Source organism: Oncorhynchus kisutch, linkage group LG30 (assembly GCF_002021735.2).
Source record: "Oncorhynchus kisutch isolate 150728-3 linkage group LG30, Okis_V2, whole genome shotgun sequence".
NCBI classification, from domain to species: Eukaryota; Metazoa; Chordata; class Actinopteri; order Salmoniformes; family Salmonidae; genus Oncorhynchus; species Oncorhynchus kisutch.
The window spans coordinates 13,607,710-13,625,292 of record NC_034203.2 but is presented as its reverse complement, the minus strand read 5'-3'; positions in this window follow the sequence as shown (position 1 = coordinate 13,625,292).

Below are 17,583 nucleotides of genomic sequence, written 5' to 3'. Positions count from 1 at the left end.
CCCTCATCAACCTACCCACAACACCCCACAATGCTCCGATCGTCTTTCCCTCGATCTTGACTAGTCTCACAGTCCCTGCTGCTGAAAAACAATCCCACAGCATGATGCTGCCACCACCATGCTTCATCGTAGGGATGGTGCCAGGTTTCCTTGAGACGTGATGCTTGGCTTCATTAGACCAGAAAATCTTGTATCTCACGGTCCGACATTCTTTAGGTGCTTTTTGGCAAACTCCAAACTGGCTGTCATGTAACTTTTACTGAGGAATGGCTTCCATCTAGCCACTTTACCATAAAGGCTTGATTGGTGGAGTGCTGCAGATATGGGTGTCCTTCTGGAAGGTTTTTCCATCTCCACAGAGATACTCTCGAACTCCTGCAGAGTGACCATGGAGTTTTTGGTCATCTCCCTGACCAAGGCCATACTCCCCCGATTGCTCAGTTTGGCCAGGTGGCCAGCTCTAAGAAGAGTCTTGGTGGTTCCAAACTTCTTCCAATTTAAGAATGATTGAGTCTACTGTGTTCTTGGGGATATTCAATGCTGTAGACATCTTTGGTACCCTTCCCCCAGATTGTGCCTCGACACAATCCTGTCTCGGAGCTCTACGGACAATTCCTTCGACCCCATGGCTTGGTTTTTGCTCTGATATGCACTGTCAACTGTGGAGCCATATACAGACAGGTGTGTGCCTTTCCAAATAATGTCCAATAAATTGAATTTACCACAGGTGGACTCCAATCAAGTTGTAGAAATATCTCAAGGATGATCAATGGAAACAGGATGCACCTGAGCTCAATTTGGAGTCTCATAGCAAAGGGTCTGAATACTGATGTAAATAAAGCATTTCTTTATTTTTTATAAATGTGCAAAAATGTATTAAAGTGTTTTTGCTTTGTCATTATGGGGTATTGAGTGTAGATTGATGAGGGAGTTTTTTTATTGGATCCATTTTAGAACAACATGCTGACCACACAACCCACGTTGCGTGCGCAAACATTGCAAAATAAATGTACACAGATGTTATTCAATCATTGCACCCACACTGCTCGCATGCGTCAACGAGGGTCTGCGTAGACAGGCGCTAAAATAGAACTTGGTTCTATTTGTGACACTTGACGCGCTGCAAGTCGCACCTCTCCCATCTCTTCGTTGTTTTTTTGTAGCATACATCCACGTGGGTGATTGAAAGATGAACTGAGGTCCACACTCCAGTCCAGTTGGTGGTGGTTGCCAACTGCCATATAAAGTCCAAAGAAGAAGCCTGAAGGAGGAGAGATTACTAGATACAAAACACTGTTAACCCTTTTATCTCTGGATTAATTGTTGGAGTAGAGGACCTTGTGCATTTCAGGTAAAATAACACTCCAAAGTTTATATCCCAGGACAAATGAGCTAGCAACAGCAAGCTCGCTAGCTAAATTGACATAAATGTTTAATCAACATGCGTGCGAGCGGTGTGGTCAGCATGTAAGGCTGTAACGTAACAAAATGTGGGAAAAGTCAAGGGTTGTGAATACTTTCCGAATGCACTACATATGTAAACTCACTATATGCCATTTTGATCTTTTGAAATGCATTTTCTGAAGTTCATAAGGTTCCTTAAGGAATTAATAATGAATGATTTTTGTGGTGGTGTTTATTTAATGGATTTTAACACTTTTGTAGGCTACATACAGTGACACATTTTTGTTGTTGTTTTGGCTCTACTCCAGCACGTTGGATTTGAAAGGATGATACAATGACTATGAGGTTAAAGTGCAGACTGTCAGTTTTAATTTGAGGTTTTTTTCATCCAGATTGGGTGAGCCGTTTAGAAATGACTTCCCTTTTTGTACATAGTGAAATAGGGGACCAAATACTACATTTTTGACTACTTCAATACACAAACTCATTCAATACACATAAAAGAAAAGGTCCCTTTTTCAGGACCCTGTCTTTCAATGATAATTTTGAAAAATACAAATAACTTCACAGATCTTCATTGTAAAGGGTTTAAACACTGTTTCCAATGCTTGTTCAATGAACCATAAACAATTAATGAGCATGCACCTGTGGATCGGTCGTTAACACGCTAACAGCTTACAGACGGTAGGCAATTAAGGTCACAGTTATGAAACCTTAGGCCACTAAAGAGGCCTTTCTACTGACTCTGAAAAACACCAAAAGAAAGATGCCCAGGGTTCCTGCTCATCTGCGTGAACGTGCCTTGGGCATGAGGACTGCAGATGTGGCCAGGGCAATAAATTGCAATGTCCGTACTGTGATACGCTTAAGAGAGCGCTACAGGGAGACCGCACGGACAGCCGATCATCCTCGCAGTGGCAGACCACGTGTAAAAACAACACGAATATCACACCTGCTGGACAGGTATGGCAACAACAACTGCCCGAGTTACACCAGGAAGCACAATCCCTCCTTCAGTGCTCAGACTGTCCGCAATAGGCTGAGAGAGGCTGGACTGAGGGCTTGTAAGCTTTTTGTAAGGCAGGTCCTCACCAGACATCACTGGCAACAACGTGCCAGTCGAGGTTTTGTCTCACCAGGGGTGATGATCGGATTCGCGTTTTCGTTGAAGGAATGAGCGTTACACCGAGGCCTGTATTCTGGAGCGGGATCAATTTGGAGGTGGAGGGTCCATCATGGTCTGGGGCGGTGTGTCACAGCATCATCGGACTGAGCTTGTTGTCATTGCAGGCAATCTCAATGCTGTGCATTACAGGGAAGACATCCTCCTCCCTCATGTGGTACCCTTCCTGCAGGCTCATCCTGACATGACCCTCCAACATGACAATGCCACCAGCCAAATTGCTCATCCTGTGTGTGGTTTCCTGCAAGACAGGAATGTCAGTGTTTGGTCATGGCCAGGGAAGATCCCAGATCTCATTCCCATTGAGCACGTCTGGGACCTGTTGGATCGAAGGGTGAGGGCTAGTGCCATTCCCCCCAGAAATGTCCGGAAACTTGCAGGTGCCTTGGTGGAAGAGTGGGGTAACATCTCACAGCAAGAACTGGCAAGTCTGGTGCAGTCCATGAGGAGGAAAAGCACTACAGTACATAAGGCAGCTGGTGGCCACACCAGATACTGACTGTTACTTTTGACCCCCCCCCCCTTTGTTCAGGGACACATTATTCCATTTCTGTTAGTCACATGTCTGTGGAACTTGTTCAGTTTATGTCTCAGTTGTTGAATCTTATTATGTCAATACAAATATTTACACGTTACGTTTGCTGAAAATAAACGCAGTTGACAGTAAGAGGACGTTTCTTTTTTTGCTGAGTTTATAAGTGAATTTGTTTGAGGGAAAGAGTAATACAGTGCCTTCAAAAAGTAGATAAGTACTCACCAAGGGGCGCAACTTTGGTTTTAGAAGTGGGGTGGACGTAACTTTTTTTTTGTATATATATATAGATAGATAGATAGATAGATAGATAGATAGATAGATAGATAGATGAGAGCCATTTGAACCTTAACATTTTGGGCAGAAATGCCTTCTGGAACATTTGAACTTTAATGTGCATTTATAACAAACTTGTGTGCCATCTGTAAATACGAATACAATTGTTAAATTACGATCCTAGTTGGTTTAGCCACAGAAAAAGCCAACAACCTTCCCGCTAGCCATGATTGGCTGAGACAATGAGTGGGCTGGATATGCCGAGAGTTGAGTTTGGATTGGTCTGCCATATAACACGCTTCTGTCTATTTGAGCTGGTCAGTATGTGTAGGTAATTCTGTCTAACGCGGATTATTTTTTAAATATATCGCATTGTAGAACTGCTTAAGCGTTGCTCTCCACTTTCTGGAGGACTGAGTTTTGAAATCAGTGGTATTAGAGTATGATACCTTAGGAGATAGAGAAAGCACCTGTCTCCGCATTACATCTTCAAACTAAGGTCAACCATGGTGTCCGTGACAGGGAGAAGTGTACATCCATGATGTATATGAGTAAAATAGTCTAGCTAGCTACATTGTCAGATATTATACGTTTCTAATTTCGGCAGAAAGTTTTCATTTCAAGTTAAAGTGCACTGTTAGCTAGCTAGCTAACGTAAGCTGGCTGACTCACTAGCTAATGTTACGTGTATGATCTTATTATTCATATCTCAGAGCCTTTTGCTTTGCTAGTTATAGCCTTGAACCTGGTTGCTAGCAACCTGCAGATTCATGTAGGGTAGTAATGTCATTAGTTGGGATTATGGTTCATTGTTTACCTAGTTAGCTAGCTACATGTCTTAACAAAAGACTCCACTATGCAAGTAACCCTTTCAATAGAATGTCACAACTATTGATAGATGTAGCTGGTCAATTCTCTCTGGCGATCTTCTCCAATTTCAGAGCACTCTCGTCTGAGTGTGCCAGAGCAGAATAACTGACGAATTTACAAACACTCAATACCCATTGAATATGGTCGGTGTCACTAAACGTTGGCAAAAAAAATTGTTGCCAGCAGCACAGTTGCAGTCACCAATGCTCTGGATAACATAAAAACACCTAACCAGCTCTGCTAGTGTTAGTAAAATGGTCAGTGAGCTGTTCCCTTATTTGTGTCTGGAAGTAGCTAGCAAGCTAGCCAACACTAGCAAGTTAGCTTGGGTGCTTGACTGCTGTTAGGCCAGAATGCTCAGATCAACCCTTAAAGAGATGGGTGGTGCTAAAGCTTAAGAGAGTGTGAACGAATCTGAATGGTTGTAGACAAAGAAGAGCTCTCCAGTAGGTACCAAAATATTCAAAGGCCATTTTATCAAAAGTGAGGTTACAAGTTTATCAACGTTCAAAGCAGAATTTCGTTCCCATTGTTCTTCAAATGCAGTGTATGATATACACTTTTGTAGCTCTGTGTTTCTGATTTTATCCAATGTAAAAAACACATTCTAATTCTGCTACATAAGACTGAATCAAGGCGGTCGGTCACAGGCATCGTGACAGGCAACACTCCAAATAGGCTACCTGACCTCTTCGGAGGCGTCGCATGGTCTTAAAGCACACCAGTGCCTTGTTTGGTATCACATTCTAATAAAAAAAACGACGACAAAAATGCAATTTCAGAATGTCCCCTCCGTCCCCCATGAAAGTTACATCCCTGGTGTTCACACCCCTGAGTCATTACATGTTAGAATCCCCGTTGGCAGCGATTACAGCTGTGAATCGTTCTGGGTACGTCTCTAAGAACGTTCCACACCTGGATTGTGCAACATTTGCCTATTATTCTTTTCAAAATTCTTCAAGCTCTTTCAAATTGGATGTTGTTCATTTTGAGACAACCATTTTCTGGTCTTGCCATAGATTTACAAAACAGATTTAAGACAAAACTGTAGCTTGGCCAAAATTTCACTGTCATCTTTTTAAGCAACTCCAGTGTAAATTTGGCCTTGTGTTCTAGGTTATTGTCCTGCTGAAAGGAGAGTTCATCTCCCAGTGTATGGTGGAAAGCAGACTGAACCAGGTTTTCCTCTAGAATATTTCCTGCGCTTAGCTCAATTCCATTTATTTGTATCCTTAAAAACTCCCCAGTCCTTAACGGTTACAAGCATACCCATAACATGATGCAGCCACCGCTATGCAAGAAAATATGGAAAAGTACTCAGTCATGTGTTTTATTGGATTTGCCCCAAACATAACACTATATTCAGGATAAAAAGTGAATTGCTTTGCCACATTTTTTTGCAGTATTACTTTAGTGCCTTGTTGCAAACAGGATGCTTGTTTATTATTCTGTCAGTTAGGCTAGTATTGTGGAGTAACTACAATGTTGTTGATCCATCCTCAGTTTTCTCCTATCACAGCCATTAAACTCTAACTGTTTTAAAGTCACCATTAGCCTCATGGTGAAATCCCTGAGCGGTTTCTTTCCTCTCCATCAACTGAGTTAGGCAGGATGCCTGTAGCTTTGTAGTGACTTGGTGTATTGATTAATACACTATATATACAAAAGTATGTGGACACTCCTTCAAATTGGTGGATTCGGCTGTTTCAGCCACACCTGTTGCTGACAAGTGTATAAAATTGAGCACACAGCCATGCAATCCCCATAGCCAAACATTGGCATTAGAATGGTCGTACTGAAGAGCTCATTGACTTTCAATGTGGCACCGTCATAGGATGCCACCTTTCCAACAAATCAGTTTGTAAAATTTCTGCCCTGCTAGAGCTGTCCCAGTCAACTGATTCTTTGCTTCCAATTTTGTGGCAACAGTTTGGGGAAGGCCCTTTCCTGTTTCAGCATGACAATGCCACGTGCACGAAGCGAGGTCCATACAGAAATGGTTTGTCGAGATCGGTGTGGAAGAACTTTACTGGTCTGCACAGAGCCCCGACCTCAACCCCGTTGAACACCTTTGGGATGAATTGGAACGCAGACTGCGAGCCAGACTTAATCACCCAACATCAGTGCCCGACCTCACCAATGCTCTTGTGGCTGAATGGACGCAAGTCTCCGCCGCAATGTTCCATGATCTAGTGGAAAGCCTTCCCAGAAGAGTGGAGGCTGTTATAGCAGCGAAAACCTCTCTGGTCTTTGTGGTTGAATCTGTGTTTGAAATTCACTGCTCAAACTGTGGGACATTACAGATAATTGTATGTGTCGGGTACAGAGATGAGGTCGTCATTACAAAATCATGTTAAACACTGTTGTTGCACACAGAGTGAGTACATGCAACTTATTATGTGACTTGTTAAGCAGATCTTTACTCCTGAACTTATTTAGGCTTGCCATAACAGAGGTTGAATACTTATTGACTCAAGACATTTCAGTATTTTTTATATGAATTTGTAAAAAATTCTAAAAACATAATTCCACTTTGATATTATAGGGTATTGTGTGTAGGTCAGTAAAAAACAACTCAGGCTGTAATCAGAGGTGAAAATATAATTCATTTCTTCCTGGGAACGGGACCTCCTGCAAGTGTGTGCACCGACATTTGTTATGGGCCTAATAATAGAATTACAAATAGAATCCCTATTGAATCAATAGGATCTCTGTGGGCCTAGTTGTAAAAGATTTGTCATTTAACTTTTAAAATGTATGACCTTTTATTGTGGCATAACCACAACAGGTCATGATGTTTTCTTCGGATTGTCAAACAATGACTTCAAACAATGACTTCAAACAATGACTTCAAACAATGACTTCAAACAATGACTTCAAACAATGACTTCAAACAATGACTTCAAAGGACTTACTATTATTTCTAGTCTCCAAACAGTGGTGAATGGAACGATACAGGAATCCAGGCTGTATCACATCCGGCCGTGATTGGGAGTCCCATAGGGCGGCGCACTATTGGCCCAGCGTCGTCCGGGTTTGTAAATAAGATTTTGTTCTTAAATTACTTGCCTAGTTAAATAAAGGTTAAATAAAAAAATTTACTAATACAACAAAAGTCAAGGGGTGTGAATACTTTTTGAAGGCACTGTATGTCACCCTCAGGAACGTGGAGTGCATCTGCATGTCTTCCTCCCACACCAGACGTCTTTTCTCAAACACAGGCATATCATCCATCACCTCTGACACACAACACACATACACACAAGCATTGAAATAGCGGAACACTCATAGTGTGTGTGTGTGTGTCTGTGTGTATCTGTATGTACCTGTGTGTATTTGAGGCGGGAGCAGCAGGAGCGCTCAGCTACATCCGGTTGGCCAGGTGCCTTAACAGGAAGAGGATATGACATCACACAGGGAGAAATAAATGGTGCAGGCAGGGTTACTGTAAAAGCACTATGTGATACCTGCCGGTGGAAAAAAAGTAGCACTTTAAACACCTCCACTAACATCTGCATCCCAGGTCCCTCTAACCACAGATTGAACCATCTTGAGTGGTTAATGTGTGGTCTTACACGGTCAAATCAAACAACGGAGAACCCAACTTCATAGACAAGTGAACACAATGTTATCTCTCACAAAAAAGAGACACACTTTTTCTGAGTCGGGCAGACTAAAACAACTGACACACGCGAGCACATACGGACACACGTGTGGAGGTAGGGATGTGTGTGTCCTGGTCAAAGAAGAGGAAGGTCATGTTTTGCGGGACATTTTCCTCAGAAAGCATCATGTGAAGCAGCAGGTTTGAGCCTTCACACACTTACCCCTTCAGAGAGGACAGAGGGTACGACCCAGTTGGCCTAAGTAGGACTATACCACCAGTAGTAGGCCTGTGCCAAAGTCACGATAATACCTTTTTGATAATACTGCAGGACTATTCACCACAACCACAGTAGCTACATGACAGAACCCTTAGTTTCTCTCCCGAGAATTACAGTGTTTGGCCACAAATTATTTCTACACATTATTACAAATAATCATTTTGACCACATTTTTTTATTCCACACCCAACCTCCCATCCCATCCCACAACCCCACCCATCCAACATGTCTCCATCCAATGTATCCATCTAACTTTGTCCCAGAAGCATTTAACTATAGGGCAGTCCCACACAGTGGCGGTTGGAGCGCTTTAAGATGAGGGAGGATACATATTCTTTTTATGAGCATGGCCTTATTCCTATTACAGCATATTGGATGACTGTCATTCATATTCCTATGAATGAATGATGCCTATGAATGAAAGTTTACAACATAGGTGCACAGGTTGAGAAACATTTGAGCAATCAGGGTGACAGACATTGACATATTCAGATCTACGGTAGGGTGTAATCATTAGTCCAACAGTTGCAAACAACAGTTTCTATTGGACAAATTCAAGTATGTTTATCCCCGGCTTCATTCTGTTTGCTTCCGTTTAAGAAACAATATTCAACAGAATCTGTAGAATGAATACACCCCCAATCACACACAAAACCAGTTCACTTTCATAGCAGCCACATGATCACTTTACTTGTTGTAATTCCTTCTCACACCTACGCTCTCTCCTCCTCTCACCTGTTCCATTCGCTTGTGGAATTCAGTGCACGACACATCAGCTGTCTGTGACCAGGCAAAAAAACATTTCCAAGCCAAACCTTCATATCATAACCGCTAACCGCTACACACAGCCTACATTGGTGTCACCATATTAGCTAACGGCAAGTCAACATAGCTACTAGAACTAAGGTGTTAGTAAACCCGCTTCAATCATGCAGTACAGTGTATAGTTAGCAAGCAGTTTAACAGTTACACCGGTGTGCCCCAGTAGCAATAAATTAATAAAACCAAAAGCTTACCTTGGCTTAGAAGAGTTCCAGTGTTGAATAGCCACAGCCAGCTAAGTAACATAGCATCCTTCTCTGTTTGAGCTGGGTGTTTGAGTAGGCTGAACTAGCTAGCTGCATTCGCTAGCTAAGTAAATGAAAGTGAACCAGAAAAACAGCCGATATGATGCAAAATGCCTCATACCTGCTGTATTTATGTATTTTGAAAGTTAAAGATCTTGAAAACTTGATTGCTGACATACATAACATTTTCAAATCAAAATAATTTGTCACATACATATGGTTAGCAGATGTTAATGTGAGTGTAGCGAAATGCTTGTGCTTCTAGTTCCGACCATGCAGTAATATCTAACAAGAAATCTAACAATTTCACAACTACCACATTATACACACAAGTGTAAAGGAATGAGTAAGAATATGTACATATAAATATATATGGATGAGCGATGGCCGAACGGCATAGGCAAGATGCAGTAGATGATATAGAGTACAGTATATACATATGAGATGAGTAATGTAGGGTATGTAAACATTATATAAAGTGGCATAGTTTAAAGTGACTAGTGATACATTTATTACATCCCATTTGTAATTATTAAAGTGGCTAGAGATTGAGTCAGTATGTTGGTAGCAGCCACTCAATGTTAGTGATGGCTGTTTAACAGTCTGATGGCATTGAAATAGAAGCTGTTTTTCAGTCTCTCGGTCCCTGCTTTGATGCACCTGTACTGACCTCGCCTTCTGGATGATAGTGGGGTGAAAAGGCAGTGGCTCGGGTGGTTGTTGTCCTTGATGATCTTTTTGGCCTTCCTGTGACATCGGGTGGTGTCGGTGTCCTGGAGAGCAGGTAGTTTGCCCCCGGTGATGCGTTGTGCAGACCTCACTACCCTCTGGAGAGCCTTATGGTTGTGGGTGGAGCAGTTGCCGTACCAGGCGGTGATACAGCCCGACAGGATGCTCTCGATTGTGCATCTGTAAAAGTTTGTGAGTGTTTAAGGTGAAGGTTGAAGAGGTGCTGTTAGTCTAGCCTACTATGCGCCCTGTCCCTCTGGCCAGATTAAAAGAAGCTGTAATTTTCTTTGTGAGAAAATGTGAATGAGATCAAATATGGTTTATATTCAAACTTGGGCTGAATAGGGTACCTAGACTTTTTCTATCCAAAATGATTAACTGGAATGAATCAATAAACACAATAGCTGACACAGACTGAGATAATTAGGCCTACAGTTCCATAGGCCAGGACTACAAGATGCAAACCTGCATAAAGCAAGCTCAGCCCTGTTTCATTGTCCAATCATGTTGCTTTCTGTGTCTGTGCATAAGAACCCCCCTTCCAGTCCTACTTTAACATAGGTACACCCATCTAGTACTGGGTTGGACCCCCTTTTGCCTCCGGAACAGCCTGAATTCGTCAGCGCAATGAAACGTTGCTCAATTGGTATTAAGGAACCTAACATGTGCCAGGAAAACATTCCCCACACCATTACGCCACCAGTTTGGATGGGGCCATGGACTCATGCTGCTTACGCCAAATCCTGACTGTGCCATCAGGATGACGCAACAGGAACCGGGATTCGTCGGACAAGGCAAACATTTTCCACTCCTGAATTGTCCAGTGTTGGTGAGCCACCGGAGCCACTTCTTCTTGTTTTTAGCAGATAGGATTTGAACCCAGTGTGGTTGTCTGCTGCAATGGCCCATCCTTGACAATGATCGACAAGTTTTGCATTCCGAGATGCTGTTCTGCACAACACTGTTGTACTGCGCCGTTATTTGCCTGTTTGTGGCCCGTCTGTTAGCTTTCCATTCTCTTTCAACCTCTCATTAACAAGCTATTTTCACCCACAGGACTGCTGCTGACTGGATTTTTTTGTATTATTGGTAAACCCTAGACACCGTCATGCGTGAAAAGCAGAGGAGGCCATCCGTTTCTGAGATACTGGAACTGGCGCGTCCGGCACTGACGATCATACCACGCTCAAAGTTGCTTAGGTCACTTGTTCTGCCCATTCTAATGTTCAATCGAAAGTAACTGAATGTCTCGTTGTCAGTCTACCTGCTCTATATAGCAAGCCACGGCCACGTGACTCACTGTCTGTAGGAGCAAAATATTTTCATGAACAATTGAATCATGAATCAATTGGCCACTGAGTGTATACTGTAATTCACATTAACACGTAAAAGGTTGCTGCAGTTTGACCGTTTTTTCCCCCCCAGCATTTAAAAACAAAAATCATGTGACCTGATTAGAAAAGCTCTGGTCCAATCATAGCCCATATAAAACATTTTTACAATAGATTCTCACATCAGACCGTATAAGAGTTTTACCTGGTTAGATTACCATATCGGGAAAAACTCTGGGCCCCAGAATTTATTTTCCACCACATGACTTTGGGGACTGTGGTACCACCTCTGAACTATGGTGTGTGAAGACATTCAGTATACAATCAAGACATCTTTGTTTGAAATGTTTTATTAATACAACATTTAAATACATTTTTTCACAAAAACAAAAATTGAATTTCATATTTTTAATTACATTTTAAGGCAACAAAATGTGAAGACTATCTCCCAGTGCGCTCTCCACCCTCTTCATTGACATTCTAAACACTAGAAGTTGGTTAGTTTAAGTCTGAATAATGCCAAATATACACAGAGTTTACAAAAAAAAAAATCATAATTTGAGTTGCACCCCCTTTTGCCCTCAAAAACAGCCTCAATTCTTTGGGGCGTGGACTCTACAAGGTGTCAAAAGCGTTCCAAAGGAATGCTGGCCCATGTTGACTCCATGGGGCATTATCCTACTGAAAAAAATATTTTGGAGATGGATACACTGCTGGCATGATGGGATGCACCGGACTGACAATGATGTTCAGATATCCTGTGGTATTCAAACATTGCTCCACTTTTATGCCCAATGTGTGCCATGAAAACACACCCCACACTACCATGATGGATGCATGTACTCATGTGGTTTTCTACATACCTTAGTCCTCCCATCAGCGTGAAACAGCAGGAACCGTGAGTCATCAGACCAGGCAACGTTTTTCCAATTCTCCAGTGTCCAGTGCTTTTGTTCCTCAGCCCAGTTTGTTTTTTTTGCTGAAGGAAGTGGAACTCTGTAAGATCGTCAGCTGCCATACACCATTCGTGTCAAGGTACGACGAGTTGTGCATTATTTTATTAGGTCTTTGGGCACCAATGTCGTACTGGACTGTCAGTTGACTAACTTTAGCCCACCTGTTGCTCTGCACAATTGGTGTTAACCTCCTTTGTCCTCTTTCATCAATGACCTGTTATCGACCACTGGCCTGCCGTTGGCTGGATGTCCTTTGGATGGTGGACCACTTTTGACACATATGGGAAACTGTTCTTGACACACTCAGCTCTTGACACACTCAAACCGGTGTGCCTGGCACCTACTACCATACCTCGTTCAAAGGTCCTTGAATATTTTGTCTTGCACATTCACCCTCTGAATGGCACACATCCGTGTCTCAATTGGCTCAAGGCTTAAAAATCATTCTTTAACCTTTCTCCTCCCCTTCAGCTACACTGATTGAAGTGGATTTAACATGTGACATCAATAAGGGATCATAGCTTTCACCTGGATTCACCTGGTCAGTCTATGTCATGGAAAAAGCAGGTGTTCCTAATGTTTTGTACACTCAGTGTAGGCTAATATATGCAGAATTGGACAATTATAGATATAAAAAAATTGAATTATCGATATCAATAATTCAACATTTTAATATCAATTACAAAAAAAAATCCTATCCATTTTTTTAAATGATTGATATCTATATTTAAATTCTCCATTTAATCTTGAGGAATATTGATATCCATTTGAATTATTGATATATAAACATCTAATAATTTATGTTGATCATTCAATTATTCTTTTTGTTTAATAAAATGTTTTTTATAGATCATTTCATTTTTAATATCAATAAATATTTTCTAATATAAAAAAATGTATTATTGATATCGAAAATGTAATTATTGATATAAAAAAATTCTATGAATATATGTTAAAATGGCTTTCCATATTTCTCCATTGAACCTATGGGGGATTATTGATATAAAAAAGTATATTATCAATATAAAAAATTCTAAATATTGATATTGATAATTCCATATTTTTTATATAAAAAAAATATGATTATTGATATAAAATGTTTTAAGTTTATAAGATTAATTGGCTTTCCCATAGCCATGGAAAAATATTCATTTCGACAATAGATATTCTGCCAGTTAAAACAACTGGGATGTTAGTCCATCTACTGTGATCAGATTGAATTGATTTAAATGTTCCATTAAAGTTTCTGGCAATGGTTTTACCTAAGGAAGTAAATATATCTACTCCCAAATATTTAAAATGGGGAACGATTTGGGATTCCATAAGTAGAGATGGAGTCCTCCATCGGGGTCTTGAGAGGCAGTAAAGCTGATTTGGTTAGATTCATTTTATAACATGAGATAAAGCTGAATTTATCTATGATCTTCAACATTTTTGGGAGAGATTGACATACATTGTCTAGATATAGTCAAATATAATCTGCTTATAATGAGATGAAGTGATCAATAGATTTAAGGGAAATTTGTGTTATTTCCTTCGATTGACAAATTGCCTGGGCAAGGGGTTGCATGGATAATAAAAATTGCAAAGGAGAAATCAGATCGCCTCTTCTGCTGCTTCTATTGATTCTGAATGGAATAGAGGAGATTTTTGTCTCTTATAACTATGGCTGAGGGATTGGCATATAGTATTTGAATCGTATTAATTAAATTGGAAACACATTCATCACACATTTTGTACAGCAGCTCCTGACCCAACCACCACGGGGAACAGTGTCATGTGTTATTAACCCAAGAATAATGTCTAGGGCCACAAGTCTCAGATTCATTTCCAGTTCAGGAAGTATTATAATATGATGAAATAAGGTTGATGCCGGTGATAGTTGTCTTTTATTAGCATTTTGTTTTCTGGAAACAGAGGATACTCTGAGGAGAAGAGAGGGTTGGGTGGATGGGAGGAGAGGGTTCCTGGAAAGACAGTGGTGATGTTTTATGTAAATGCCTGGACAGCCTCACTGAATGGTTTCAAGCAAGCCAATTAACCAGCAGGAAGCAAAATCAAAACAAGCATTGCGTGAACAACTGAACAACAAAAATGTGCTTTGTGTTTGTTTATGCATGTGCTCTACCTTGGTGTGTACAGTATACACCTCATAGGCACCAGATGTCAAAATATTCAGTAAAAATATCCAGTATTGTATGGTAGTAATGTTTTTGGACCCCTGTCCATTCCCCTTGACAAAAGTATTTTTCTAACCTCTGGTTCAGTGTCCCAAAATATTTTTGAACTGTAGTCTTCCATAAGACTAAACTCATTGATTGTATAAAGTTAACGTGGCAGCTATTGTGTAGAGTGACAGGAATGTCAAAGTGTTAACCGTAATAATTGTAATTGAATTGAGAGACAGAGTTGACAAAATGAGAGGCATTTAGCCAAATTGACAATGGTTCGCCTTCTTGAGTCGCCAAGATGTACTCAGCAAGACATAATCATCTCCTTGTTGATTGTAAAAATGGGGACAAGCTGCCCTTCATTTCCGAAAATAAATTGTTCAAATGTATTTGACACAATAAAAATGTGTTAAGTTTGGTTCCTGTCAAACCTAGGGAAATCAGTTTTCTGTACGTTACAGGGAGGGAACGTTTGCATTCTGGTGAGAGTTATTATGAAGGCGCTCTACTCTACATATCTTCGCCACTTCCTTTATATTTGTATCAGATATTAATGAATGACTTTCACAGTCCCGAACCCTGGGGACAGTTGTGCACCATGTTAAATCTAATCAAATCAAATTGTATTGGTCGCATACACATTGTTAGCAGATGTTATTGCGGGTGTAGTGAAATTCTTATTTTAAAAAAAACGTGCCTAAAACACTGACTTTATCCTCTCACCCACTTCCACATGGTTGACTGGACTGGCCTGGATTAGACTGCCCTAGACTGGAGGGTTTGGCTAGTTCATGTCCCATTGGCTTTCGTAGGCTTCATGACTTTGAAGTCTGACAAGCTCAATTTTACAGCCTCATGCAATTGACTTCAGTAAAACAGTTGATTTCCAAATGTTATGTCATGACTAGATTACAGGGCATACAGTGGACAGCAATCGACCATGACCACATGCTAATACGGTTTATCCTAATAACACACGGTTGATGACAGTGTCTCCTTACAGTACTTACAGTCTGGTCAATGTATCGTACAGTACTGAAAACTGTACGATAAATACATTTTAAAAAGTAAAGTTACTAATCAATTGAATTATTCCACAGAATTATTGAGCCTGCAAACATCTGGTCACAAGACGTGACAATTCTCCTCCTTTCTCTGTCATTCTACCATGACACACAGGTCAGAGTTCAACAGCCAGGGCTAACTGAAGGATTAACGTAAAGGTGTGGACGCTGCCTGACAGCTGAGGAAAAGCAGCAGGTGACACGAAGGAGTCAGAGAGTCGGGGGAGCTACAGTAAGACCGATCAATGACAGAGGTCAGGGATAGGATTCACTCTTTGGTGTGCTTTGTCTCAGCTAAGCACGCGTCTTAAACAACATGCTAACGCATCTCCTCTCCTCTTAGATGGTATGGGCTTTGAAAGAAAGACATGACTGAGAAACAGTGCAGTGAAGGTTTGCGATATGTTGTAACAAACCTGCCTTTGGTAGGCTGGCTATGATGAATTCTATGCTCACTTAGTCGATTCGGGGACTATGGAGCATTTTCACCTTGGTGGCTAGAGGGTTCGGAGTTTGATTCTTCTTACAAACAATATCCCCAAATTTGTAGCAATATAGTACCTAGCACATGCAACTCAGACAATTTCTGTCCCCAATTCTTACTTTTAAGATTACTTTCTTTATAACTTTGTCCCGAAATCCAACCCCAAGCGCTGGTGTGAGACCTTGTCCTTGTGGAATGATTTGCGAAACATTTCCAGTCGTCGTCCTTCCACAGCTAGTGCATCCGACTGGGCAGAGGAATGTGTTCAGCTAGAGAGAGGCCTGTAGGAAAATACTCCTCAGTATTAAAACTCAGTCCAACTCAGTAAATCTACACTAGCCTGTTTTAAATGTACTGGTTCTAATCACACCATTTCTGAGTCTCAAGTTTGTGTTCGTGTTACACAGAAATGGTCCAAAGCACGTCACTAGGATCCACATAAAACAGATGCTGGTGAACTTCAACCGATCATGTGAACAGTGTAAGACCAGGGTCTGACTCGTTTTGTAGCCACAAACTGGAGAAGTTCAGGTGCAACCGCCCTCAACCGCCTCCGTATCAAAACATTTTCTCACGTTAAGTGCATGCTGAACAGGACCCAGACCATTACTGACCCAGACAGGTCAGAAGATCATATGCAAAATGATCTATTTAGGCAGGAAGTGGGTGTGTTGGTGGAATAGGGAGTTGTTCCTGTGTGTGGGAAGACCACCCAGTCCTACCCCAGCTCTGCACTGGGAGATTTACTGTAAATCAAGCTTCCCTATGGGACTCTCACTCTCAAGTAGGAAACCTGGCACAGTTGTTAAAAACTAGCCTGGGTTATTTACTGGAAGAATGGCTGCGGACGCTATGAAGCTTTGTGTTTTTCATACCAAACATGTTTACAAGTGTGTTTTAACACTTTCATGTGGCTTTCATGTAGATGGTTTTATAAGAACAGGGATTCTAACGATAGCATTGATGTTAGACTTCACCTGTAGGATCTTAGCACGCACAAAAAAAAAAAAACATTACCAAAACTCATTCCCATACTATCCAATGTATTACTCTTCTTTTAAATCTCGTCTCCCTTACACTTAGCTCTATTTAAACCACTTGTAACCATGTGATTAGGCTACCACTGACAAAGGTGAAGGCACAAGGCTCTAAAGCAAGGGTGGGCAAATCCAGTCCCCGAGGGCCTGATTGGTGTCACACCTTTTCTCCGTCTCTAGCAAACACAGCCGATGAATCAAATTGCATTCTAAACTGAAGATCGTAATTAGATAATTATTGGAGTCAGGTGTGTTAGCTGGGGCAAATGTGACACCAAATCAGGCCCTTGAGGACTGGAATTGCCCATCCCTGCTCTTAGAGAATACAATGGTCTGGGACAAAGGTTACTCTACGCATATGAAAGCTACATCATTGAGTTAGTAAATTGGTCAATAAGTCTGTAAGTCTTGCAATGGGAACTGAGAGTTAAGTTCAGAGTTTGGGATAAGTTAAATGGCGGAGCCAAAGACTCCTTATGGGGGTTAAGAACCACCACACAGGCCAAAACGGGTTGAATCAACATTGTTTCCACATCATTTCAACCCATTTTTTTATGTGATGACGTTGAATGAACGTGGAAAACTAATTGGATTT